Raw genomic sequence first — 26,957 nt, 5'->3', positions numbered from 1 at the left:
AAGTGTAGCTAATTCATAAAGGAGATGGTGTATAGAACACTAGTGTAACCCATTCTGTAGTGCTGTTTGAGTGTTTAGGATTCCCACTAGGTTGGATTAAAGGAAGACAATTCAGCAAAACTTATTACTGGTAGCATGTAAGTATTACGGAGGTGGTTTGCAAACCCAAATGGGAATCCCTGGAGAGAAGACACTGCTATTTTAGCAAAGCACTAATGTGGAAATTTAGGCCAACTGCAGAACAATTCTACTGCCACCAACATACATTTGCATAAGAACCACAAAGATAAGATGCCAGAAATTAGAGCTTGTATGGAGGATTATACACAGTCATTTTTTTCCTCACTCAATTTGCCTATTTGCAAATGGTACGTGAAAGAAAATAACCAGTAGTGGTACATGACACCCTCAGCCATGCACCATACAGTGGCTTGCAGAATATGGATAGAGATGTAGATGTACTTGGTTCAACATTTCTGGCTGTCACAAACTGCTGTACCTCTGCTGTTACTGCCTGGTGTCAGAGAGGCAAGGTCACTGATGGTCTTCCACAACTGCCACAGAAACCACATTTGGCAGTCAGCCATAACTCTTTCATACAACTCTTTTCTGTTGCATTTCCTCAAGGTGCTGGCACCACTTGAATTCCTCTGTTGTTGTGACTTCCTATACCACAACTGAACTCCTTACACCAAATCCGAGATCTTTTCAGTTCTACCATATTTAGATTCCCAATGCGGCATAAGGCCAAAACATTCTGTATGTACAAGGTCTGTTCATACGCCTCTTGCTTGATCAAGTGAAGCATTGTCTGCAAGTTTTCTTTTATTGCATCTATCATTGCAAATCTTCATCCTTTCAACAGGATTTCAACTTTAGAAGAAAAAAAAAAAGTCTGCAGGGGCCAGATCCAGAGTGTACAAAACATGGGGTAGCACAGTGTCACCCCCTCCAATAGTCACACACCAACAGGGAGGAATGTGCGCATGTACTATCACGATGCAAGAGCCATGCATTGTCTCGCCACATTTCAGCCATTTTCTTATCACATTTTCTTGCAGGCATCGCAACACGCCCTGATAGTACCATCCATTAACAGTTTGACCCTGTGGTACGAATTCATGATGAATTAATCCTTCAAAGTCACAGAAAAGTATCAGCATGGATCTGGCAGCTGACCTGACCTGACAGCTTTCTTTGGTATTTGAGAAACATTCCCAATCCATTGTGAAGATTGAACCTTGGTCTCAACATTATAAAAACAGACCCACGTCTCATCACAAGCTATGATTCTCTTAAGAAACATCTCGTTCCCATTTGTTTGCTCCAAAAGCTCTTCACAGATTATGAGGCGAAGGTCTTTCTGATCTTCATTCAAGAGCCATGGGATGAACTTGGCAGCAATACAAAGCATTCCAAGATGCTGCGTCACAATTTCATGACATGATCCAACTGAAATGTTACATTCTTATGTAATCTCTCAGACAGTCAGTCTCTGATTGGCAGGTACAATAAGATTAACATTCCTGACAGGAGAGTCATCGGTAGACATCAAAGGGTGTTCTGAATGAGGATCATTTTTAACTTCCGTCTGACCACTTTTAAACTATCTGAATCGTTTGTAGCACCGAGTTCGGTTTAAACACTCATCACTGTAGGCTTTCTGCATCATCTGGTGTCTCTCTAAAAATTTTCTTGAGTTTCACACACAGTTGAATGCAAACATGTTGCTCTTCTAACTCTGTCCTCTTGAAAATTGCAAACTGTGCAACACAATATTCTACTCAATATAGCACTGAACAATAACTAACAGATACACAACACTGAAACTTCTGACAGTTACACATTAAACACAGATGTGTGCAGGGATGTTAACCACATTTTGCCCCAACACACCAATAGCACGAAATAACAAATGTTCCAGAATTTTTTGAACAGACCACATATGACTGCCATTTTCTCACAAATGTGCGTGAATTCCTCAGGGACCAAACTGCTAAGCTCATCAGTCCGTAGACTTACACACTACTTAAAATAACGTATGCTAAGAATGACACACACACCCATGCCCAAGGGAGGACTCAAATCGACAGTGGGAGGGGCAGCACAATCCATGACATGGCACCTCGAACAATGCAGCCAGTCTGCCCGGCCCATTTCCTCGCTCTGCTCTGCTCTTCACTCATTCTTCCACAAAGTGGACTTGATCTCAATTGTCACCAAGCGTTTTCTTTAGCTTGGCCTGGTATTTATCGAATTTCTCTTCATTGTTCTCAGATCACTGCTGAACTGTGCCATGCAAGTAAGAACACACAATTGCCAAACACTTTATGTCATCACACTTGTTGTATCTGGTGACTCCATCAAATCCTTTGAGCCATTTCATTGAGTTCTGACTGACCTCTACTGAAATTAATTATGGATGCCTGACGTGTAGCTGACCACCTGCTGTTTCACAATCTATTTATCCCCTGAATACACAGACGTTATGATTAATGTACAGCCTGTATTCGAGTAAACTATAGCTCTTATGGTGCTTAATTGGAGCCACAGTGATGTAGATGTTTTGAAGTACATGGTTACTCCACCAAACATTGCCAAGTCGTAACCACCATCAAGTCAAAATCTGAAACCACGGTCATCAATGAATGACAACATTAAGCACTGAAAGCACATTTATCACAGATACCAGTGTACAGACTACAGAACTGCCTCTTGGACGGAGGGAGTTGCTATTTATACAGATATCAAATATTCCAGATTTACAAACATAGGGAACTTCAAGTAACTTCTCCTTCAGCACACCAAGCAGCAACACTAACCACTACTTCACACTTCATGCAGCACTCCTCACAGCATAAAGTTCTCCCCTACTCAGATCATTGCCAAGCTGACTGCTTGCTGCCTTGGTATAGGTCCCATCAACCAATTCCTTCTTTTACTTAACAGGTAAAGCTACTTTAGTTCATGTAACAAAGAGAGAAGTTATTAATTCACAGAAGGAAGAGAAGCAAAAGAAGCTGTGGAATTTTGAAGATTATACTGGTTCCCTCAGATCTGAATCTGCTGCTACTTTTATGACTCAAACACGTTTCTTGGTCCTTAAAGGGCTGGGCTGTTTGGGAGAGGGCCGGGGGGGGGGGGGGGGGGGGGGGGGGGGGAGACCAAACTGACAGGTCATCGGTCTCATCAGATTAGAGAAGGATGGGGAAGGAAGTCAGCCATGCCCTTTCAAAGGAACCATCCCGGCATTTGCCTAGAGCAATTTAGGGAAATCACAGATGGTGGACGTGGGACTGAACCGTCGTCCTCCTGAATGCAAGTCCAGTGTGCTAACCACTGCGCCACTTCGCTCGGTGGTCATTACAGGTTTATAGGTATGAAAACAAGTGCGGGAGCAATTCATTCACAAATGACATCTGTATAAATCAATTCTGATTTGCCAAATTGTGGTACTGAAAACATAATTTGTCTTATGCAACAGCATTGATTTCCTTTTTTTTCTGTAAACTTTAGTGATTTAATATGTACGTCTTTAGAGTGCAAAATGTGTTTATTTCTATTTGATTCGAAGGTCTTTATATTCACTTTATATTGCACTGCATCTCACACTTTACATTATGTTTTGTCTCTACCCTAATTACTTTCAATTTTACATCATCTTGTAACTAAACAGCTGCTGTTGGTGTTAGTGCTCAATCGGACAGTCATAACTGCATCACTCCCCTCCCCCCTCCCAAAAAAAAGACTCCCAAGGTATATTCCCCCCCCCCCCCCCCCAATGTCACACAATTTACTTCTAACAACTCAAGTCTGAAGGTAGCTAGAAGGCCAATTCCCCAGCAACCATCAATGGGCCAAATGGAAGATGATATTCTTAACTCTTGGAAGCTGCACATCCTGGTACAGAATCTATGATAGAATATTTATGATATGCAAAATCAGATTTTTCACCACTTCCTTCAACTGATGGACTTCTTTTTTCAATTCCACAATCATTCCATGAGAAGGGATTTGAATACAGTGGATGTGGAAAGAATAAATTTCACCTCCAATAAACATGCAAGTGTAGATTCAATGATATCACAATGAGGAAAGTAATTAGCTCACACTTGTTTCACTGGAGGCAGAGTGTAATAAAAATGGTGAAAATCATTACAGGCTCTTTAAGAAAGACACAACATGCCTCGCAGTCACCTGCCCAAACAAATTCTAGAACCACCTTTCTGAATGGAAACTATGAATGTTCTTCAGCTTTTTATATTATAAACAGATAATGGAGATAAATATTCAAGTAATAGCAGCTCACACAGATACATACAAGTAATGTTCTTTTCCCAAGTCCTATCTTGTTCTATCTGATAATGAAACATGAAGAAACCTTAATATTTGGTACAATGAAGAACACCTTCTGCTACATACCAATATTGATCTGCACAGAATATATGTAAATGTAGAAATTCACATGCTCCTCCTCCAAATTCCGAGCCACCCTCCAAGATGTTGAGATGCCCCTTGGTGAGGTCTGCACCTCCATTATGGTCAAAACAAAAGCCTCTGATCAACAACATTATTTTTGCTTTGATTGCCACCATCAATAAAACACATGTATCGCAATTAAAGACTCAGTAACAGTTACTCAAATAAAGAATTAGTATATGAGATGATCTGGATGAAGATAAAGAGTCAAAGGTGGGATAAAAATGATTACTGGATATTCATATGACCGACTCATTTTAACCCTAGCAATACCACCGCATTTTCTGTAATGCATACTACCAAGGGGAGAAGGTGGGGGGGGGGGGGGGATGGGGTGTAATTTCTGCCCACCACACAAAAAAACTAAAAATAAACAAATTTCATTAACTGTTGTTAACTTTTATTAACAGCATCATTTTTAAATAGGTATATAAGTAGGGTCCAGAACCTGAAAATATATTTTACTACAATCTCAGCAATACCAGCATATTTTCCGTAATGTGTACGCAGCGAGAAATGGAACTATTACGACCACCACAATTATTTTTTTAAGAAATAAAGATTTTGTTAACAGTCACTGAGTTTTATTCATAACATACTTTGTAAAGATAACAGATGTATAATAAGGGTCCTGAATCTGAAAATATGACTATGACATTTGTTGCAAAATGTCAGACTCACGACTAAGACTTAAAATTATTGGACTATGTTTCACTGACAAATTCGAAACAATTACAGAATCTGGTATAATAAATCACTAAAAACAATACATACTTCTTCAGAATTTTAAAATATAAGATACATGACTAGATTAGAGTAATTTCAAAATATAGGCATTAAGTAACCCTCCCCCCCCCCCCCCACCCTGCCCCCTCATCCTAGGTATTTTGGTATTGCAAGGGTTAAGCATATAAGTTGTGGAATACTTCAAAGGAAGCCTAGAAAATATTGTGTAAATTTCTGACCATGCTACAGTAATAGGGGGAAATTTCAAATATTGCCTATGGACTGACATACGTATACATGAATGGGAGACAAAGATAAGGAAGGACACACAGCACTACGAAATTGAACTACGAGTTTTTTTTTTTTTTAACTGTTACTAAGCTATCGACATATTACAGTTGCAGGCAACAAAAACATTAAAAGCACTTAATTTATTAAAGATAGTGACAGGAATCAGTGACTGCAACACTACTATAGCAATGGTTCTCACACTTTCCGGTAACACGGACCCCCTGTTTATTTGGAAAGTGATCTGCAGGCCCCCTTGGAATACTATATTAAATGTTTCGCAGTATTAAAACATGTAATAATTAGAATGACCATCAATAAAATAATCATGAAAATTAATGCAACAAGTAATTTATTCTAAAGGCACATGAGTGTTGCATAGTGAACGAAATTTCAATGGAATAACACAGTACAGTAAATATAGTAACTGAAAATCAATGTCTTTCTTTTAAGGAAATTCACTTGATAAACAATGTTCCCAAATGTGGGGTCATTAATGTGAGGAATGAAATTCTTTGTGTTTTTCCAAATTCCACTGAAAACATCAATCTTAGGTCCAGTTTCACATCAAGGAAGTTTTGTTTTGAGGTTTTACTACAAACTTCAATTTCTTTGAAAACATGTTTCCACGAAGGGGAAAAACATGCTTAACACCATTTGTTGAGGCTGGAGGTGTGTGTGATCAGTCATACTTAAATCCCACTCAACTTAAATTGACAAAGAAAATGTGCATGATAATACGTATAGTGGCAATGAAAACTTTAAGCTGAGGAGCAGTTAAACCAGGGTTTACTCATCTAATCACATGATTTTGTTGCTGAGGAAAAAAGAACATTGAGTGTAGTTTCTCTTCATTGATTAACAATAAAGCAAGTCCCAAATTTTATTGTATTTTATTTTGCTTTATTTTTATTTTTAACTGAGCACTCATGGAATTTTTTTTAAAAAAAAATGGCTCTGAGCACTATGGGACTTAACATCTGAGGCCATCAATCCCTTAGAACTACTTCAACCTAACTAACCTAAGGACATCACATACATCCATGCCCGAAGCAGGATTTGAACCTGCGACCGTAGCGGACGTGCGGTTCCAGACTGAAGCGCCTAGAGCTGCTCGGCCAGCGGAAAATTAAAGACCTAGAAATTTTTTGCTTCGACAATAATAAGACTGCAGAGCAATATTATTACTTCAGAGTTGTTCTTACCTAGCCTGAAAGGAAGCGGTTAAAAATCAATGTTGTGTGTGTATCATTTTGCTATTTTTAATTTTTTTCAAAAATTGATTAAATCAAAGCAACACTTATTTCTCTGTTGGAATCTATCTACCAAGACAGTTTTACACTAACCACACAAAATTTGAGTCCAGAGTTACTCACAGTGGCAGGTCTAGAGACATATTTTGAGACAGGTTTCTCATTTTTTAAGAAACTGGGAGTGGGGGGAGGCCTACAAAGGAATGACAAACATTTAAAAAAAATTGGTGATATCCATGAAATTCTGAGGTGGTGTGCAGTTAATGTACCACTGCTTTTGAAAAAGTGCAATTACAAAGAAGGAATATCTCTCCCCCTCTCTCTCTCCCTCACACACACACACACACACACACACACACTTGAAGTAGTCCTCTATAATGGTTGACCAGCTTCAGGGCAGAAACTTAGTAAAGTAGGAAAACATAAATTTACAAACATAGATATAATTTCTAACTGCATTCTTTTTCGTAACTGAGAAGCTACTTCTTGCATAACATCTGCAAGTTCCATTTTATTACAAAACATTTCAATTTTTAGGTGTTGCAGGCCTCACACTCACTGGTATTATAGCACCAGTTAACCTACTATTGAATAAGATTTTAAGAAACATAGGAAGGTACTTCTGCTCAATTGTGCAATAACAACATGATTAAAAACATTCAGCACCGAGGAAAATGACAATGTAAAGGATTTATAATGAAAACCCAAGTGGATTGTAACTCCTATGCTAGATATCTTTTAAGAGATGGAAGGTAACTGATCAACGTTGTCTATCCAGGCACTAGTTGCTCATGATGGCACTGAAATGTAAACATACTTCCAAAACAATTACTTGAGATGGAAGATAGCTGTTAGAAGTGAAAGCACTGTAGAGCAAAATTCAATGAGGTTTCATAGAAACAATACTGTTTACAATGTATGTAAATGACCTCATCAATAACATCTGTAAGTGTACGGGGTTATTTGCAGACAATACATTTGTTTACAGGGAGATGCAAAGACTATAGTACCACCTGTTAGCTTTGACCCATGACATCATCAAGGTGGTAAACTTCAATGTTTCAAATTTATACAATATGGCAATCATGTCATTCACTACACAAGTGAAAACACATGAACAATATAGAACATATTTAATTGAAGAAATAACATGAAACTAATGGGACAACCATGACAATTACTGGGTTTAGGTCAAGGACAAACTTAATATACAACTATCCTAATAATGAAGATATACCGAAGCAGATATTAATGCAAAAATAAGGCCAACAACATCCTCAAAAATCAACAAAAACACAATTAAAGAAAAAAACTAAAACCAACAAAAACCGAAATACAAAATTAAATCTCCAACCATAAACAACACACTGTGCTAATAACTTAAACACTCTAAAATGAATATATCACCTGTTAAGTACCAACATCAAAACAGTTCAGTTCACTAATAAACCACCACCCACTCTTTCAATACTATTCTCACAAACAGTACTCAAGATGTACAATGAATCACTACCAAGACTCACAAACAATTTAGAAACATAAACATCGCACACTAAAGAGTGTCACTGCATACACCCACATGCCCTCTGAAAATGTGATCCATTTCAAATATGCCACACTACCATGACATCGTACAACACAACACAGTTACATCAAGGGTTACAGCACATGGGTGGCACCACACACTTTCATTGCCTGAATCTGTAAATTACTATAAATTCATAAAGACTTACAGATAATTAGCATATTATGTAAAGATTTGCAGACAACCATCAACATACATAAATGTAATGAACTGCACATAAATAGACAAAAATATCCCACATCACTTTACTACGAAATTGGCAGTTAGACACTGGAATCAGTCACAACTTTCAAGACTCTATGAGTATCTGTCCTGGGCAATTGAAAGTGGAACAATCAAGTCAATCTAGCAGTGGGGAAGCCTAGTACCAAACTAAGCTTTGTTGGAAATGTTACAAGGAATTTTAATTCATACATGAAAAAGGCTCCTAACAAAATACTCATTTGACTGCTTTTAAGTACTGGTCAATGGTGGAGAACTCTCATCAATTTGGATTAATGTATCATGATTTCACTTATTACAGGCACAAACAATACAAAAAAATATTTAATTGCAGAAATACAATAAAACTAGTGTGACAACCACAGAAATTAGGGGTTTTTGAGTGGGGCAAACTATATGTATGTCAATTCTAATAATGTAGGGTTACCAAAACAAATAACAATGCAAAAACAAAGGAAACAATATCCTTCATAATCATAGCTCAAACAAAGTCCATGATACCATGCACCCACACGTAGATCCAAAAACTGGTACTGAAAATTTCACTTGACCTGTACTCCACTGAGTGAGGTGGCTACTCCAGTCTTAAAGTAATGGTCTTTAATTAGAGAGAGAACAACGTAAGTACCTTCACTCATAATCTGGCTATATAACTCTGGAATGAAATTCAAGGTGACAATGGCAGTGCATACAGTTTTGGGTTCTTCATAACCAAATATTGCGAACATATTAAATAGGAATTTCCTATCAAAAATTGATGCATAACAAATACAGAAAGAGCAAATGGATTACAAAGGGCATCATTGTTTCAAGCAGAAGGCTTAAAGCACTGCGTAGAACAATTAAATATAAACGACTTAAATCTAAAATGGTACAATAAGGAATGTAAAAAAATCTAACAAAGTAACAAAATATGCAAAGAAAATGGATGTTGAACAGGACATTACAAACTCTGACAACAGCACAAAAACAGTGTAGCTGATCATGAATTCAGAAACAGGAAAAGCAACATGTAAAAATCATAGCCCCAAAGAAATCAGATGGGAAAATTAACTACAGAGAAACCCAGAAACTATAGCCAAAGCATTTTATGACTACTACATAAACCCAGCACAGGATACACCAACCTCATAAACAAGTGTTCTTAATTCTTTAACAGAGAAAAGACATCCACTATGAAACTCTGTATAGCGAAGACTCAGGACATCTGCAGTATCTCAAATAAGATTACTGAATTTTCATCCAAATTCATCATCAGACACTTGAGCAAAATGATTAAGGAAGCACTCACGGAAGGACTGTATACAGATAGTTTAAAACTGCTGGGGTGCTGCCACAGTACGATCAAGGTGACATTACAGAATCTGTAAACCACAGACCTGTTAGTATTACACCAGTAATATCTAAAATCTTTGAATGCATTCTGTATAATATATTACTAAGCTTTTTCACATCACAGTGCATCACAGACAGAAGCCAACAAGGATTTCAAAAAAAGTAGGTCTACTACCTCAGCAAAACAAACACTTCACAATGAGGAATCAATAATTTCTAGTATTATGTAATCTATCAAAAGCTTTAGACCCAGTTAATCACAACATTCTTCCTGAAAAAGTAAAATTCTATGTTGTGAGAGGCAATGCATTGAATCTATTAAATCCTACTTAATGAACTGATAACAGAAAGTAAAATTAACAGACAAGGAGAGAAATAAATACTACTCACACATGGGGATGATCAAGAATGGTGTGCCACATGGAAGTTTCCTTGGGTCACTGTCGTTCTTGACATATATTAAGGACCTATCAGGGATATTCAACAAAGGTCAGTACTATTTATGGATGACACAAACATTTTAATAAATGGAATGGATCTAGGAACTATGCATAGAGGTGGAAGGATATTATGCAGAATAGAAAATTTGTTTAGAAATAATAAACTGATTCTAAATTACAAAATCATGAGCTTAGAATACAATGAACCAAAAGGCAATGAGTTAGTATTAAAAAATCGAGGAATACAAACTTGAACAAGTAAATCCAGTTGATTCTGTAAATGAATTTACTGACTATTGCAAGGAAAACTCAGAAATGGAAGTAATCATCATTCATTCTGAAAAAAAAACAATATAAATGTATGTAAATTTAAATCTAAGAGAAATAGTCATAAATGTATCATGGTGTAATCTGTGCTATACATGAAGTTGTAGGAAACTGTTATTGCCACAGTGTCATCTGAAATACATCAGATGGCTAAATAAATAAAAGGACCAGGGTTTTTTATTCACCCAGCCATCCTGACTTAGTTTTTCCATGGTTTCCCCCCAACTGCCAAGGTGAATGGGGGATATTTCCTTCAGTTAGGCTATCACCTACTTCCTGATTTATCCCAATCTAATCCTACTCCACTTCGTTAATATTTTATCTCTGTATACATTATTTTTATAATTTTTCTGACATGACAGATGCTATTGTACTTAATGGTCTGAGAATGAATAAATAAATTAAATAGCTCAAACTAAATCTATGGTACTACAAAACCACACACAACACAGCAAATTCAAAATCTAACACTTCAATTGAACTATATAGCTAAAACGAAGTTCATGGGACCACAAACACATCCATATATTTAATATCAAAAGCCTAACCTCACCAATGTAGATAAAAGAAACTCCACAATACCTACCAATCACAATCCAGTTACCATCAACCAAAGCCAGCTGACACACAAATCTAGAAATCTAGTGGGAGCAGAAATAATATATCATCAATAAAATCTATCCTGTGTCCAACCTACATTTCTCAAACCCCTCCAGATACAACGCAATACATTGTTTCTCCGATGACACCACATAAATATATTGGTCCCTGGTTCCAGGTGCAGCAAATTTGGTCAGTCCCATACCTCTTACACGAACACAATGCACCACATACTTGGCATTTAAATCCAGTAACTGTAAAAATTTCATTGGGGTCAACATGTTGTTCTAAACTGAGACATGTAGGGACTTACTCAAAACAAACACAGACACACCCATACCTGCCAACATCAAAATGACTCGCGAATAAATTCCCAAAAACTCTTTCAATATTACTCTCACTAACAGCACTCACGGAGTCCAATGAATCATTAAAATCACTCACCAACAATTTAGAGACATACAATCCCACACTATGGAGCTTCACTGCATACATTTCAAATACATCTTGCCACCATGATGTCGCACAACACAATACAGTTAAGTCACGAGTCAAAGCAGACAGGTGTAACTGCAAACTTGGGTTGAGCCTACTATGTACACTCTGCTATAACCCATACAATGACACGCAGAGTACAAATTCTCTCTTCCCTATAGATAGCTAGGTGTAGTAAATTCATGAACTGTGACACCACCTGAGCACATAACCATCCACCCACTTTTCTGTCACATAACACCACAGACTTTTATTTCCAAACAAACTTCCACGCAGTCTCCTAGTCATCGCCCCATCCTGCCCATGAGTGAGAATCCACTTTCTACAAACTCAAGAAACTGCAGTAATGGAACCCATAACTGCATTTGGTTTGAAAATCTTCACGTAACCAGAGATTACGACATTCTCCAGTCACACAAAAAATGGAATCAGCCCTCTACAATATCAGCCCTCAAAACATTCACAACCTTTAGTGATAGTACATAGTATTCTTTTACGGCATGGTGCCTGACAGAAGAGATCAGATATGATGGTTGCTTTGCGGGGTGCTAAACTGTGCAGCCATCAGCACCTATACAACTGTGTGATAGTGGTCATATCTCATGCATTTATATTTAGTTTGCCCCCACCCAAAAACACCCCATTTCCCGCACTTGTCCCGTTAGTGTCATTAGGCTTCTTGTGGAAAGTGTGTGTGTTTGTTTTTTGATGTATTTTCGTCCTCATAATGTGTATGTACTGACTTTATATGCACCATATTGGAATCTTGGTTTATGGTCATTTCCGTCACATTTGTGACGTCATGGGTCAAAGCAGACGGGCGGGATCGGACGCTTCCGTATTTCCGAACACGGGACCCCGTGATCCAGAGACAGCAACGCTAGCCACTAGGCCACGAGCTGCGGACTTTATAGAAGAGACCAGTAGCAGCATCTCTATTAGGAATAAGACCAGCATATGACTACAACAGATTCACCTCTATATGTTTTCCAATGAGAATTTTAATGGTACACAGCTTACCAAACACATGAATGGTCTACACCAGAATACTGCCGAAGTGTTACAGAGTCTAATCAAGTATAACTGTTCACACGAAATTTAAAAGTCCATATTAGAGGAGAATTTGGAAAAGGAGTTGCTTCGAGAAGAAATGTAGTAGCTCATTAGCATGTTGATACACTCCATCTCTTTCTGCATACGAAAGTGTTACAATGATCACAGCGATGTCTGTGACAATTATATGTCTGCAAAATGCAAGGTTTTTTCCCCTCTTCACTAAAGATTTTACAGAATGCATAGGAAAGCCCAGAGAAAAAAAAAAAAATCAATCCAGAGTTGGACAAGGATGCTCATCAACTGTTGGTAAAATTAAGAACATATAACATATCAAATAATTGGTAGGTGTATATAGGTGCTACACACACATGAGCAGAGTAACAAATACAAGAACATAAAGGCAAGTGGCAAAAGAGTAAATGAATAAATCACCTGCAGATGAACACGCTGTGGGGTCAGAAAACCAGAAGTTTCTATTTCATAAGACACAGGTCCTGGCAGCCAAGGGCAGCTGTTGTCATAGTTTTAATGTTAGGTATTACAAAATGATAAAAACAACTTTAAAAGCTATGCACTGCTTGGAAAATTTTCTTTGAGACATCATGATAAATATCTCTGAATACATTTGCCACTAATCAGCACCTATTATACACTCCTGGAAATTGAAATAAGAACACCGTGAATTCATTGTCCCAGGAAGGGGAAACTTTATTCACACATTCCTGGGGTTAGATACATCACATGATCACACTGACAGAACCACAGGCACATAGACACAGGCAACAGAGCATGCACAATGTCGGCACTAGTACAGTGTATATCCACCTTTCGCAGCAATGCAGGCTGCTATTCTCCCATGGAGACGATCGTAGAGATGCTGGATGTAGTCCTGTGGAACGGCTTGCCATGCCATTTCCACCTGGCACCTCAGTTGGACCAGCGTTCGTGCTGGACATGCAGACCGCGTGAGACGGCGCTTCATCCAGTCCCAAACATGCTCAATGGGGGACAGATCCGGAGATCTTGCTGGCCAGGGTAGTTGACTTACACCTTCTAGAGCACGTTGGGTGGCACGGGATACATGCGGACGTGCATTGTCCGGTTGGAACAGCAAGTTCCCTTGCCGGTCTAGGAATGGTAGAACGATGGGTTCGATGACGGTTTGGATGTACCGTGCACTATTCAGTGTCCTCTCGACGATCACCAGAGGTGTACGGCAAGTGTAGGAGATCGCTCCCCACACCAGGATGCCGGGTGTTGGCCCTGTGTGCCTCGGTCGTATGCAGTCCTAATTGTGGCGCTCACCTGCACGGCGCCAAACACGCATACGACCATCATTGGCACCAAGGCAGAACCGACTCTCATCGCTGAAGACGACACGTCTCCATTCGTCCCTCCATTCACGCCTGTCGCGACACCACTGGAGGCGGGCTGCAAGATGTTGGGGCGTGAGCGGAAGACGGCCTAACGGTGTGCGGGACCGTAGCCCAGCTTCATGGAGACGGTTGCGAATGGTCCTCGCCGATACCCCAGGAGCAACAGTGTCCCTAATTTGCTGGGAAATGGCTGTGTGGTCCCCTACGGCACTGCGTAGGATCCTACGGTCTTGGCGTGCATCCGTGCGTCGCTGCAGTCCGGTCCCAGGTCGAAGGGCAGGTGCACCTTCCGCCGACCACTGGCGGCAACATCGATGTACTGTGGAGACCTCACGCCCCACGTGTTGAGCAATTCGGCGGTACGTCCACCCGGCCTCCCGCATGCCCACTATACGCCCTCGCTCAATGTCCGTCAACTGCACATACGGTTCACGTCCACGCTGTCGCGACATGCTACCAGTGTTAAAGACTGCGATGGAGCTCCGTATGCCACGGCAAACTGGCTGATACTGACGGCGGCGGTGCACAAATGCTGCGCAGCTAGCGCCATTCGACGGCCAACACCGCGGTTCCTGGTGTGTCCGCTGTGCCGTGCGTGTGATCATTGCTTGTACAGCCCTCTCGCAGTGTCCAGAGCAAGTATGGTGGGTCTGACGCACCGGTGTCAATGTGTTCTTTTTTCCATTTCCAGGAGTGTATGTTCTTGGGATAATTCCCTGTCAATTCAATGCAGCACTCATCCCAGTCCACTTAGATTTCTTTCAGAGTAGGTACATTCAGTGATCCAGATGGAAAACTACCAATTTGCAGAGGTATATGACAAATGTGAAGAAAATTACAGGACTGCAAAGTTTGGAAACTCTGTGAAACTTGCATGCATCTGCCTCTACCACAAATGCCTAGAATTCTCATTCTAATCCAGAAACAGCAATGAATGACTAATGACTAGAGCTTTACACTAATATGCAACATGGTGTGTTTCTACAAATTTTCACATACATGAAGTCATTGATCTTAACCTGTGTCCTTTAATACCTCACAACACCTCACCTTCAATTTTTTTGAAAAATATATTACAGTGCCCCAATATGCTACTACAAGCATGGTAAAATATCAAGATGGCACACCAAAGGCATCATGGCCAAAAATTTATTTCTTCTACATCACTGCACTAGTAAAATGCAGTGAGCAGTTATGTACTCAGGTTTTTTTTACAGAACAGCAGACAATAGCAGTCACTGCTGTTCTGACAAATTGGTGAACATTTATTTATTTGTCCTTTGAATAGCCAATCACAGAGACTTTTATATCAATTAATCATTGCCTTGTTTCATGGGTGTGGCTGGTTTACTCAAACTGCAGTGTTTATATTCTGCGAGTAATATTTAGGAGTAGTTGGTAAAAAAAAAAAAAAAAAAAATTAAAAAAATGTACTGTTGTAATCTATTTGAAGGTCATGGAAGAGTACAGAAGAACTTGAGGAACATTTAGGAGTGTTCTAGAGTATTGCCAGGTGGAAACACTTGCAGAAAATGTAGAAAGCAAATATCACAAAACACATTAACGGCATGTGTTGCCTCAGTTGTGCTAAGTACTTCCAGAGAAGATGTTAAGTGAAGATGAAATTGCAGTGGATCTGGCATGGATTGATTAAATACTAGCATTCAGTTTCTAGACAAATCCCCTATGAAGAAAAAGAGACTCCAGTGTTAGAGCATAATTATGTGGTACAATTGAAAAAAAAAGAACATGAAAAAAAAGGGAGAAAGAGACATTGTAGCCCAGCTGAAAGGTAAGTTTCACAACACAGAATGTATGTGTGACAAATTTTGATATGATACATTGAGCAAAACAGTTCGTAACAGAACATGGTATATTACAAAGCCAGGCAAGACATGTTGTGAAAACGCCATTCAACATGTACTTGATTCTTACTGTGATTATAATGTGAACTGTGTGACACCAGGGAAAAATGATTATTTGCCTGTGAAAGAAAATGGAAGTAGGGTACATAAGCAGCAGTAGCAGCAGCAGCAGATAGGGTTGCACAATTTTTAGTAATTGTATGCATATTTCAAAGATACATATGCAGATGTAAATATTTTATTCTAAAAATTTAGTGAGTTGTAGCCAAAGCACTGTGCTCTTGCCTATGCCAGTGGGACCCATGCTGGCTGTTTATGTACCATATCAGAATTTTAAGTTAATGGTTGAAGAGTGTAAACTGAAAGCACCAACGAAGTATGAAGAACATGTACTGCCATCAAAAAATCAATGTGTAGCATTTGTTACACGCAATTCTACATTTTCAGCATTTTTTTTTTAGGTGCATGTCCCTACTGCCCAAAATTGACAAGAGTGACATATAACCTGTTTGTACTGTTTGGTACAAACTGCAATGACAAAATTATGTACACACATTCATTAACCACAGGCAGAAATTTCTAGAGACTAAAAAAGTCAATGTCACTGAGGTGTTTGCACTGAGTTTATAACAACTCCTACCACACTCATTTACCACCCAGCAGCAGTTACACGTCTTTAATATAACTAAAGAAGAAATGAGAGTAAATGAATAGCTTGCTGTTTGTGATTTTTGTAGAGAATTACCCCTTGACCATCCAGGATGAAGTACAGGAAATTCACTGGAATAATTCACAAATAACAATTCACCCATTTGTAACTCATTACCAGGCACAAATGCTTATAAAATATACCACATGTCATATGCAGAAATATATCAGTGCCTACAGCATGATACAGTGGGTATGTATTCTTTCCAGCACAATCTCATGATTTTCTTAAAATGTCTCTTTCCAGCTCCAAAGCACATTTATTACTTCTGTATCTGAATTATAACAAAAATTACATTCATTTACGTTGAGACAGATACATGTAAATCACACAATTTCCAAACTTTGCAGACTAACTTTTTCATATACCTCTGCATACTGGTAGTTTTCCATCTCTTATCTGAATCATTACATGTACTAAATCTGAAAGAAAGCTGACATGATCAGGTAGAAAATGTTCCTCTTCTGCATTGAACTGACATGGAATTACCCTACCTTTCTTCAAACTGTCACTGAAACGAAACTGTTACTGTCAGTCAGGCTGGTGGGGGGGCGAGGCGCTAGTTCAGTCCGCAAAGATAGTTCTCCTGTAAGGACAGAGGTGGGGGTGGTGAGGAAGTAGGCAGCTGCTTTCCGTACCCTGCAGTGGGTACAAGGTTGAAATTCCGAATTTTTTTCTCTTTTCCTTTGGGCATTATGTTAAGGTAAACAAGCCACTCCTCAGTTTTTCATTGAAAGAAAAATATTATCCAGCAGCTCAATCTATTAAGAAAAATTAATAATGACTGTCAAATTATAGATGTTACACAATATTTATATTTCCTATATAAACTTCGAAAAACTGATACTGTGATATCCTGAAAACTATTTCCTCACCTTGTAACTAAACAGCATTAAATTATGTAGTGCCAACTTCTCTTTCATGCTTCGTAATTTATGTACATACATCATTTATAATCTGACACTACTCAATTATGCAACTTAATACAGCATTTCTGAATTTACTTTAAAGTTTCGGTCACTCATAAAGAGAAATATACTACACACAGTGCAAATCTTGGTTACAAAACAAACAAACAGAAATTAGACATAGCTGAACCAATCAAAAAAAGTAACACGTAATACTGCCGCCATGCCGTATCATCTGCACGATGACAAATTACAGTGGGAGTGCCAAAGTGTTCAATCACTGGCCCACTACTGTTCTTGCTCTACATTAGTGATGTGCTATTTTATTTGAATCAGGAGATAGACATAGTCCAACTTGAAGATCATACAAGCATTGTTGTGAAGCTGGTTGAAGAACTCCTAAATTAGTATACCAACAGCAAATAATAAATGGGGTAGAAAATTGTAAGTACTTAGGTGCACATCCTGATAAAAACTTGAACTGGAAAAATCATAGCAATTTCCTAAAAAAAAAAATAGATTCAGCTACTTTTGCTATAAGGATAATTGGTAACTTTACAGATATGGACACAGGAAATTAACACATATTGCATATTTTCATTGACTGATGTCATATGGGATAATACTCGCTTACGAAATTTGCTATCAACAATTCATTTAAGTTCGAGAGTAGAAGGGATATTTAGAAATAGCACTAGGAGGAAAAATTTTCTGCATTATCCTTTAATGAATCTAAGTTTAACACAGAAATAGGTGAAACAGGCTGCTATAAAACTATGACAATCTACCAACGGACAAAAATATCTGACAGATAGCATAAATGTTTTCAAATGCAGATTAAAGAACTTTCTCCTTAACAGCTAATTCTATACCATAAAGGAATTCTTGAGTAGTAAACTTATCTTCAACAAAAAAAAGTCCTTCCTTACACCCACACCAAGCTCCGATCAACAATGTAGCAAAGCCAGAAGGCAATAAAGAATTCTAGGCCAGAAATGAAAAATAAATTTTCATGCCCCTCCTGAAGTCTACAATGATGAGTTCTGCTTTCAAATTTATATCTAACTATTTGATCGAAACTGAAGACACTTTGAAGACGTTTGACAATAACATAAAAGTCCACCGTTATTATAATCAGTTAAGTACTAGGAAAAAAGATCCGACTTTAATCTGAACAACGTATTATGGGTAAACCATCTCAACAAGTAGAATTTTCACCCCTTCTACAGAATAAAAAATATCACTTATCCTAATAGTCAGCTATGTTTATGATCACTCAAACCGTAAAATAATTCGCAACAATTTAATGATTCTTTAGCAAAAAACCAACGTCTCTAATGCATGACTGGCATTGTCGATGTTAGTGCGCGCTGTGTACACAGAGTACACATACATTTACATTTTCATATAACACAACTGAAACTTTGATCGCACACCAAACAAAATGGTCACTTCACTTCATACAACGGGCACAAATAATATAATCCACAACGTAAATAATTACCTTTACTTCTCACACCTGTGCGTGGGATGAGAACTCGTCAATTAAAAACACAGTCACTGGATGGAAAAAGAAGTTCCACGTTGTTTTTTTCGTCTTTTCCGACGTAATGGCACTCATTTATGCCATACAAGGTGTCAAAAGCTTTAGACTAAAATGTTTCCACAGCAAATACTTCGCAATATATTTAGCCTGCCTCTTAGCACTATGCATAATATACATTTATAGCACCCACGTCTGTGACTGTAACACCCCAATGGATCGCTTAATTTCTTTTACTTTCATATTTTGTGAACAAATGCCGAAAAAAGCCGGGAATAAACGCCGTCGCATCTTCACCACTGTGCCACAATCGCCTGTAAAACCACCTCGAGCACCTTATATAGTAACATTTACATTAGCACGTTCAATAATTTGTGTGCAGCTCATATACATTCTGCACTTTTCCGTCACCATTACAGCACTCATAGTTACAACATACGCTCATACACATTTGTAACACTTACTAAACAACTGCCATGTTTGTTTTGAATGTATTTCAAAAGTCACATGGACATTTACAGCCAATCACGGCTCCTCCCACGTACTACAATCTGACAAACGCAGTTACCAAAGGATTTTAAAAGAGATACCGAGTGTTGGTTGACGTATGCAAAGAAAACATTTTTTTCAAAACAGAACTAAACAGCATTGTAAGGGATTTATGGGCTATTTTTGATACCGTAGCAATTAAACTTATTATTATCAAACCCGTGAAGTCTGGGAAAATACAAAACGTCATCGAACTCGCTTTTAAAAAGTAGCGCACGACAAGCGTAAACAATGTTGGCAATACGATAAATCCGTTACGGCCAGAAACAGAACGGGCCAATGAGAAACTGATTTCATTCTGAAATTTAAACTTGTAGATCGGATTAATTCTGCAGCCGCAACCAGACACAACGCAATATTCTGATGTCTTTATTTTACATAAAAACACAGCTGTATAAAGCTACACTGCCAGGAGCTAATACAGCTAAATGTTTTCCAGAATAAAATGAAATATGTAGGGATTTGTACCCCTTAAAGAAAGCACACTTAAATAAACGACAACATAGTCACTGCATGGTGCACCGTTTAGTTAATTTGTTGATTACTTCAAGTGCAACCTACAGCATAGTACTCAATTCATACATCCATTGGTGTCCTTTATCATTTACAGTATTTCTATCTTCTCAAAAAAATAGTGCAAAGCATGAAAAAGTACTAGGACCAAAAACAACCTCATGCAAAAATCAAGAACTTCACGTTATTACAAAAACGATTTAAATACAATTGTACATAGTACACACGTATTCAACATTTGTGCCTAGAGTAAGGTGGCCATATTTGAGGCCCTTAGAATAGCAGAGGGTTTATGCGCCAGAAGCTTGTTTCGAGAGAAATGGATAGCGTTTCACTAAAGGGCATATGCGCCAAAAGCTAGTTTTGGAGAACAGCGTGATTAAAGGTTTATTGTGCTTTGTTAACACAATCGATTAAGACGTTAAGAAGTGTTTAGATGTGGACATATAGAGGTAGCTGGGTTTAACTGGACTTATTTCTTTCTTCATTTGAAATCTTACTTAAAGAATGGGTCTTTTTAAAACTTTTATTCATGGTATACTACTTCTCAGCATATCTATTCCTTAGTGAAATTTGCTGCAGGTAGTATGTCCCTATTTCCAACCAATAGCTCCATACACTGTATCAACACTATGAATAAGAATGACCTACATAAAGATCTAAAAATCACTTACCTTGGTCCAAACAAGGACTCCAATATTTAAGAATGCACATTTTTAATAAATAGCCAGCAGTCAATAAAAACTTGGTTTCAGATAAAGCAGTTTAAACAGAATTTGGAAGACTTTTTGATAAGCAACTCGTAATAGTCTATACATGAATATCTTAACAGGGACTGTTAGACCAGCTTACATAAAATGTTTGTGCGATTTCAGTTTTGACAGCACTTGGTCTCAACAGTCAAGATTACGTATTTTGAGTATGATAACTTTATTAAAAGTGCATAATAATGTTTAATTCTATAGTGTATTAATTCTGTAAATATTAGCAGTTCCAGTTTACTGTAATGCATTCACAAATTTTGACAATCTCCTGACAAAAGTTCAGGGCAGTGAGTATTACATTCAAATGTTTTATGTTTTTTATATTATATTTTCCCATTTTTGGGTCTATGAAACGAAAACTGATTCTAATCTAATGTAATTTAAATGTGGGGAAAACAAATACTACATCACTTTCATATTTACATTTTCTCATACACATTTCACAGAAATGGGGAAGAACTTTGGCCCAGTTTATCCAACCTTTATTTTATCAAAAACCTTGAAAATAGTGGGAAAATGGTTCCATACACAGCTTGTTTTTCATGAGTGTCAAAATCCATAATCACTGAAATGAACTCACAGAAACAAAATTGTGTACTACTGATAATTAAATATTTAGGAGAATTTGTCAGATCCAAGGAAAAATTACACTTACCACTGGATTTCACACATACACAAACACACACACATACAGGTTACAAGGTGGTCCATTGATGGGACCAGGCCAAATATCTCACGAAACAAGCGTCAAACGAAAAAACTGCAAATAACGAAACCTGTTCAGCTTGAAAGGGGAAACCAGATGGCGCTATGGTTGGCCCACTAGATGGCGCTGCCATAGATCAAACGGATATCAACTGTGTTTTTTAATAGGAACCGCCATTTTTTATTACATATTCGTGTAGAACGTAAAGATATATGACTGTTTTAGTTGGACCACTTTTTTCGCTTTGTGATAGATGGCCTGTAATAGTTACAAGCATATGGTTCACAATTTTAAATGAACAGTTGGTAACAGGTAGGTTTTTAAAATTAAAATACAGAACATTTTATTTCGGTTGTTCCAATGTAATACATGTACCTTTGTGAACTTACCATTTCTGAGATTGCATGCTGTTACAGCATGATAACCTGTAAATACCATATTAATGCAATAAATGCTCAAAGTGATATCCATCAACCTCAATGCATTTGGCAATACGTGTAAAGACATTCCTCTCAACAGAGAGTAGTTCGCCTTCTTTAACATTCGAACATGCATTGACAATGAGCTGATGCATGTTGTCAGGCATTGTCAGTGGATCACAATAACAAATATCCTTCAACTTTCCCTACAGAAAGAAATCCGGGTATGTGAGATCCAGTGACTGTGCGGGCCATGGTATGGTCCTTCGACGACCAGTCCACCTGTCATGAAATATGCTATTCAATATCGCTTCAACCGCACGCAAGCTATGTGCCGGACATCCATCATGTTGGAAGTAAATCGCAATTCCGTCATACAGTGAAACATCTTGTTGTAACATCAGTAGAACATTATGTAGGAAATCAGCATACATTGCACCATTTAGATTGCCATCCATAAAATGGGGACAATTTATGCTTCCTCCCATAATACCGCACCATACATTAACCCGCTGATGTTCCAATTGCCGCAGCCATCGTGGATTTTCCGTTGCCCAATAGCGCATATTATGCAGGTTTACGTTAATGCTGTTGGTGAATGACGCTTCGTCGCTAAATAGAACGAGTCCAAAAAATCTACCATCATTCCGTAATTTCTTTTGTGCCCAACGGCTGAACTGTACACGACGTTCAAAGTCGTCGTCATGCAATTCCTGGTGCAAAGAAATATGGTACGGGTGCAATCGATGTTGATGTAGCATTCTCAACACCGACGTTTTTGAGATTCCCGATTCTCGCGCAATTTGTCTGCTACAGATGTGCGGATTAGCCGCGACAGCAGCTAAAACACCTACTTGGGCATCATCATTTGTTGAAGGTCGTGGTTGACTTTTCACATGTGGCTGAACACTTCCTGTTTCCTTAAATAACGTAACTATCCGGAGAACGGTCCGGACACTTGGTGATGTCGTCCAGGATACTGAGCAGCATACATAGCACACGCCTGTTGGGCATTTTGATCACAATAGCCATACATCAACAAGACATCTGTAATTGGTAAACGGTCCATTTTAACATGGGTAATGTATCACGAACCAATTACCGTCTGCACTGGCGGAATGTTACATGATACCACGTACTTCTACGTTTGTGACTATACAGCCCCAACAATCACAAAGCGAAAAAAGTGGTCCAACTAAAACATTCATATTTCTTTACATACTACACGAATATGTAATAAAAAATGGGGGTTCCTATTTTTAAAAAACGCAGTTGATATTCGTTTGACCTATGGCAGTGCCATCTAGCAGGCCAACCATAGCGCCATCTGGTTTCCCCCTTCAAGCTAGACGAGTTTCGTTCTTTGTAGCTTTTCGTCTGATGCTTATTTCCTTATATATATATATATATATATATATATATATATATATATATATATATATATATATATATATATATATATATAGGGTGGTCCATTTATAGTGACTGGCCAAATAGCTCACAAAATTAGTATCAAACGAGAAAATAAGACAAACAAATCTGTTTGAGTGTGATGGGAAAAAACACATAGTGCTATGGATGGCCCATTAGATGGCGCTGCTATAGGTCAAATTGATAGAAACTGCATTTTTAAAAAATAGGTACCTCATTTTCTATTTAATATTGATATAGTAAGTAAATAAATATGGATGTTTGAACTGGAACATTTGTTTCACTTTGTGATGGAAGGTGTTGTAATATTCCAACACTTAAAATATGCATCACCCATTTAGATCAAAAGTTGGTAACAATGCGATTTTTAAAATTAAAACACAAAATGTAGTTGCAATTATACTTTGTTTCTGTTGTTCCAATGTGATAGATTTACTTTCGTGATTTTATCATAAACTATGGGGATGCATGAGCATGATGTATGTGCAACCATAATAACCTTATTAATGTAGTAACTGCTCAAAATGATGTCCTTCAACTTCAATGCATTTGGCCATATGATTAACAAAATTCCTCTCAATAGCCAGTAGATCGGCTTCAGTAATTGTCACACATGCATTGAAAATGCGCTGACGCAGGTGTTGTCGGTGGATCAGGATAACAAATATCTTTCAGTTTTCCCCAAAGAAAGAAGTTCGGAGATGTAAGGTCAGGTGAAAGTGCATGCCATGATATGGTGTTCCTAAGACCAATCCACCTGTCATTAAATATTCTGTTTAATACTGCTTCAACTGCATTCGTGCTATGTGCCGGACATCCATCATGTTGGAATTACATTGCTATTCTGTCATGAAGTGAAACATCTTATAGTAGAATCGGTAAAACATTAATTAAGAAATCGGCATACACAGCACTATTTAGAGTGCCGTCGATGAAATAAGGTCTAATTAAATGTCCTCCCATCATTCCTTACTATATATTCACCAGCCAGGGTCGCTGATGTTCCAGCTGTCGCAGCCTTTGTGGATTTTCTGTTCCCCTATAGTGCATATTATGCCAGTTTATGTTACCTCCGTTGGTTAAAAAAAATGGCTCTGAGCACTATGGGACTTAACATCTATGGTCATCAGTCCCCTAGAACTTAGAACTACTTGAACCTAACTAACCTAAGGACGTCCCCGCCGGGAATCGAACCCGGGAAACCGTGCGTGGGAAGCGAGAACGCTACCGCACGATCACGAGATGCAGGCCTCTGTTTGTGAATGACACTTCATCACTTAATATAACTCTTGATAAAAAAACCTGTGATCGTTTCGTAATTTATTTCGTGTGCAGTGGAAAAATGTAAACGAAGTTCATAATCATCGCCATGCGATTCCTGTTGCACAGAAATGTGGTAGGGGTAATGTATGATGATACAGAATTCTCAAAATCTACATTTTTTAAATTCCTGACTCCTGCGCAATTTGTCTGCTACTGATGTGCGGATTAGCCTCAACTGCAGCTAAAACACTTATTTGGGCATCGTCATTTGCTGCAGTTCTTGGTTGCATCTTCTTCTTTGTCTGAACACCTCCACTTTCCTTAAACACGTTAACTAACCGACAAAAGGTCTGGGCAATAGGATGCTGTCAGTCAGGATAACGACCAACATACATACCACAAGCTTGCTGGGGATTTTGATCACAATAGTCATAAATAAACACCAATCTACCGTTTCTGCGATTGTTAAAAGTTCCATTTTAACAAGATTATGTCTTCTGCGTAATTATTATGAGTGGACAAGCATATTATCATAACTAATTTAAGTAATGACTTGCATACAGTGCTATTGAGTTCATTGCTACATTTCGGAAATAATTACAGCATTGTCTATCACAAAGCCAAATAAATGCTCCAAATCATTCATATTTATTTACATAATATATGAACATGTAATGAAAATGGGGGTACCCAATATCTGCGAATTTAGCTAACATACAACAGTCATATAAGATCACATAGTATTTCCAACCTAAGGAAACAACTTTGTTGTATGACAAAAATAATTTTTCCTTTTCAATTGTTATTTAATCGATGGTCCAGTTAACCACCATGTTAAGTTTACCCCAACCTCCCCTAAAATATGATTGCAAAATGTTATTTGACAGATGTTCAAGGTTCCTGAACACTAATTTCATGGATAACGTCATTTACATAAGATATGCATTCATGTGTGAGATAGCGGAAACTGTTCTCCTATAATGTTAGCATTTTGAAACGATTGATCTAATATTAATCACTAATAGAAAATATGAGGAACACACAATGAAACACAATGAATAAACTAATGAATATAAAGAAATACATAACCATAAAGTATAAAGTGTAGTGCACTGAAGACGACTAAGTGCTGGTCGAGGTTGGGTCTTGCTGTGAGGAACCAAGAGAATAACACTAATGTGAAGTGTCATCATCCACTGCTACCTCTTCTTGTCTCTCTGGTGTGTGATACACGTTTTCTTGATCAGTAAGTATTCTTGTGAACTATGCATAACGATTAACGGAAATATACAGCATAAATGAGTGAAGATCTGCAAGTTGTTTCTGGTGGAATAGCTCCAGGTTTACAGTACTTATTCGGTACGTTATCAAAAGATTGAAATGATGACCGTAGCTGTTCCAGGCCCTTTCTGCATATGCTCTTGCTAAGATTTTCCACTGTACCTAGGCCTAATGCACATTTCATGTTATAGTTGCTGGTGAAAGCAACAACTTTTTTCCCCTGTTAACTATGTTGCTCGCCAATTTAATCTCAATAAATTAGCGAGCAACCTCGTTAACAGGGATGGTGGTTTTTGTTTAAACTATGTCTGGAATCCGGCTCTCTCCCTTGTCAAAAAACAGCAGGACAGAGTCAATGCTACCAAACCTGCGAGTTTGTAGTCTCATTATCGATAGCTCAGACTTTGGTCATCTTTGGTGGCACTAGGGTTCAGTGTGTGTGTTATCTCACGAGGGTGAAGAGGCAACAAGCCACGTAGTTCCATTCCAGACCACTAGAGGCGCTAGGGGTCAAACAAAGCTGGAATTGACCAATGAGAGCTGTCTAAACTCCAATGGTGGTTGTTTTGAAATATTCTATCGTCTTGGTCTGCACTGAAGTCTGTGGTCCCCGACTACAGTCGTCTTTGTAATTGTTTCATATTTACATACTACTCATGTACATTATAAACATATTTTTTACTTTAAATTCATAACACTCACCCTGGAATTGAAGAAATTTCCTGCTGAAAAACGTCCACAATTAATTGTAAGGTAAGACATTTAATTTAAATTTCTCATAAAACTGGTACAACACAGAACATCTTGAATTTTTAAGAACTATG

At 38.1% G+C, this 26,957-nt stretch overlaps 1 protein-coding gene across 10 annotated transcripts in view; it reads right to left on the bottom strand.

Annotated features, from left to right (window-relative positions):
* LOC126297923 (dual specificity protein phosphatase CDC14AB-like) overlaps window positions 1-19,760 on the bottom strand; it is a 189,789-nt gene extending 170,029 nt beyond the window's left edge. For 2 of the 10 annotated variants that reach the window (XM_049989237.1, XM_049989243.1), the window contains exons 1-2: window positions 19,169-19,254; window positions 10,279-10,355 (exon numbers count right to left, since the gene is read on the bottom strand). The gene's annotated coding sequence lies outside the window, so the exon portion shown is untranslated. Of the gene's footprint in view, window positions 1-10,278; window positions 10,356-10,578; window positions 10,666-19,168 lie in introns of all 10 variants that reach the window. The other 8 variants (XM_049989244.1, XM_049989238.1, XM_049989240.1 and 5 more) reach the window with 8 other exon arrangements.
* Between the last annotated feature and the right edge of the window lie 7,197 nt (window positions 19,761-26,957).

The sequence above is a fragment of the Schistocerca gregaria genome, chromosome X (genome assembly GCF_023897955.1).
Source record: "Schistocerca gregaria isolate iqSchGreg1 chromosome X, iqSchGreg1.2, whole genome shotgun sequence".
Taxonomy (NCBI): Eukaryota; Metazoa; Arthropoda; class Insecta; order Orthoptera; family Acrididae; genus Schistocerca; species Schistocerca gregaria.
The sequence above is the reverse complement of the archived record's forward strand: the minus strand, read 5'-3'. Positions and strand labels throughout refer to the sequence as shown.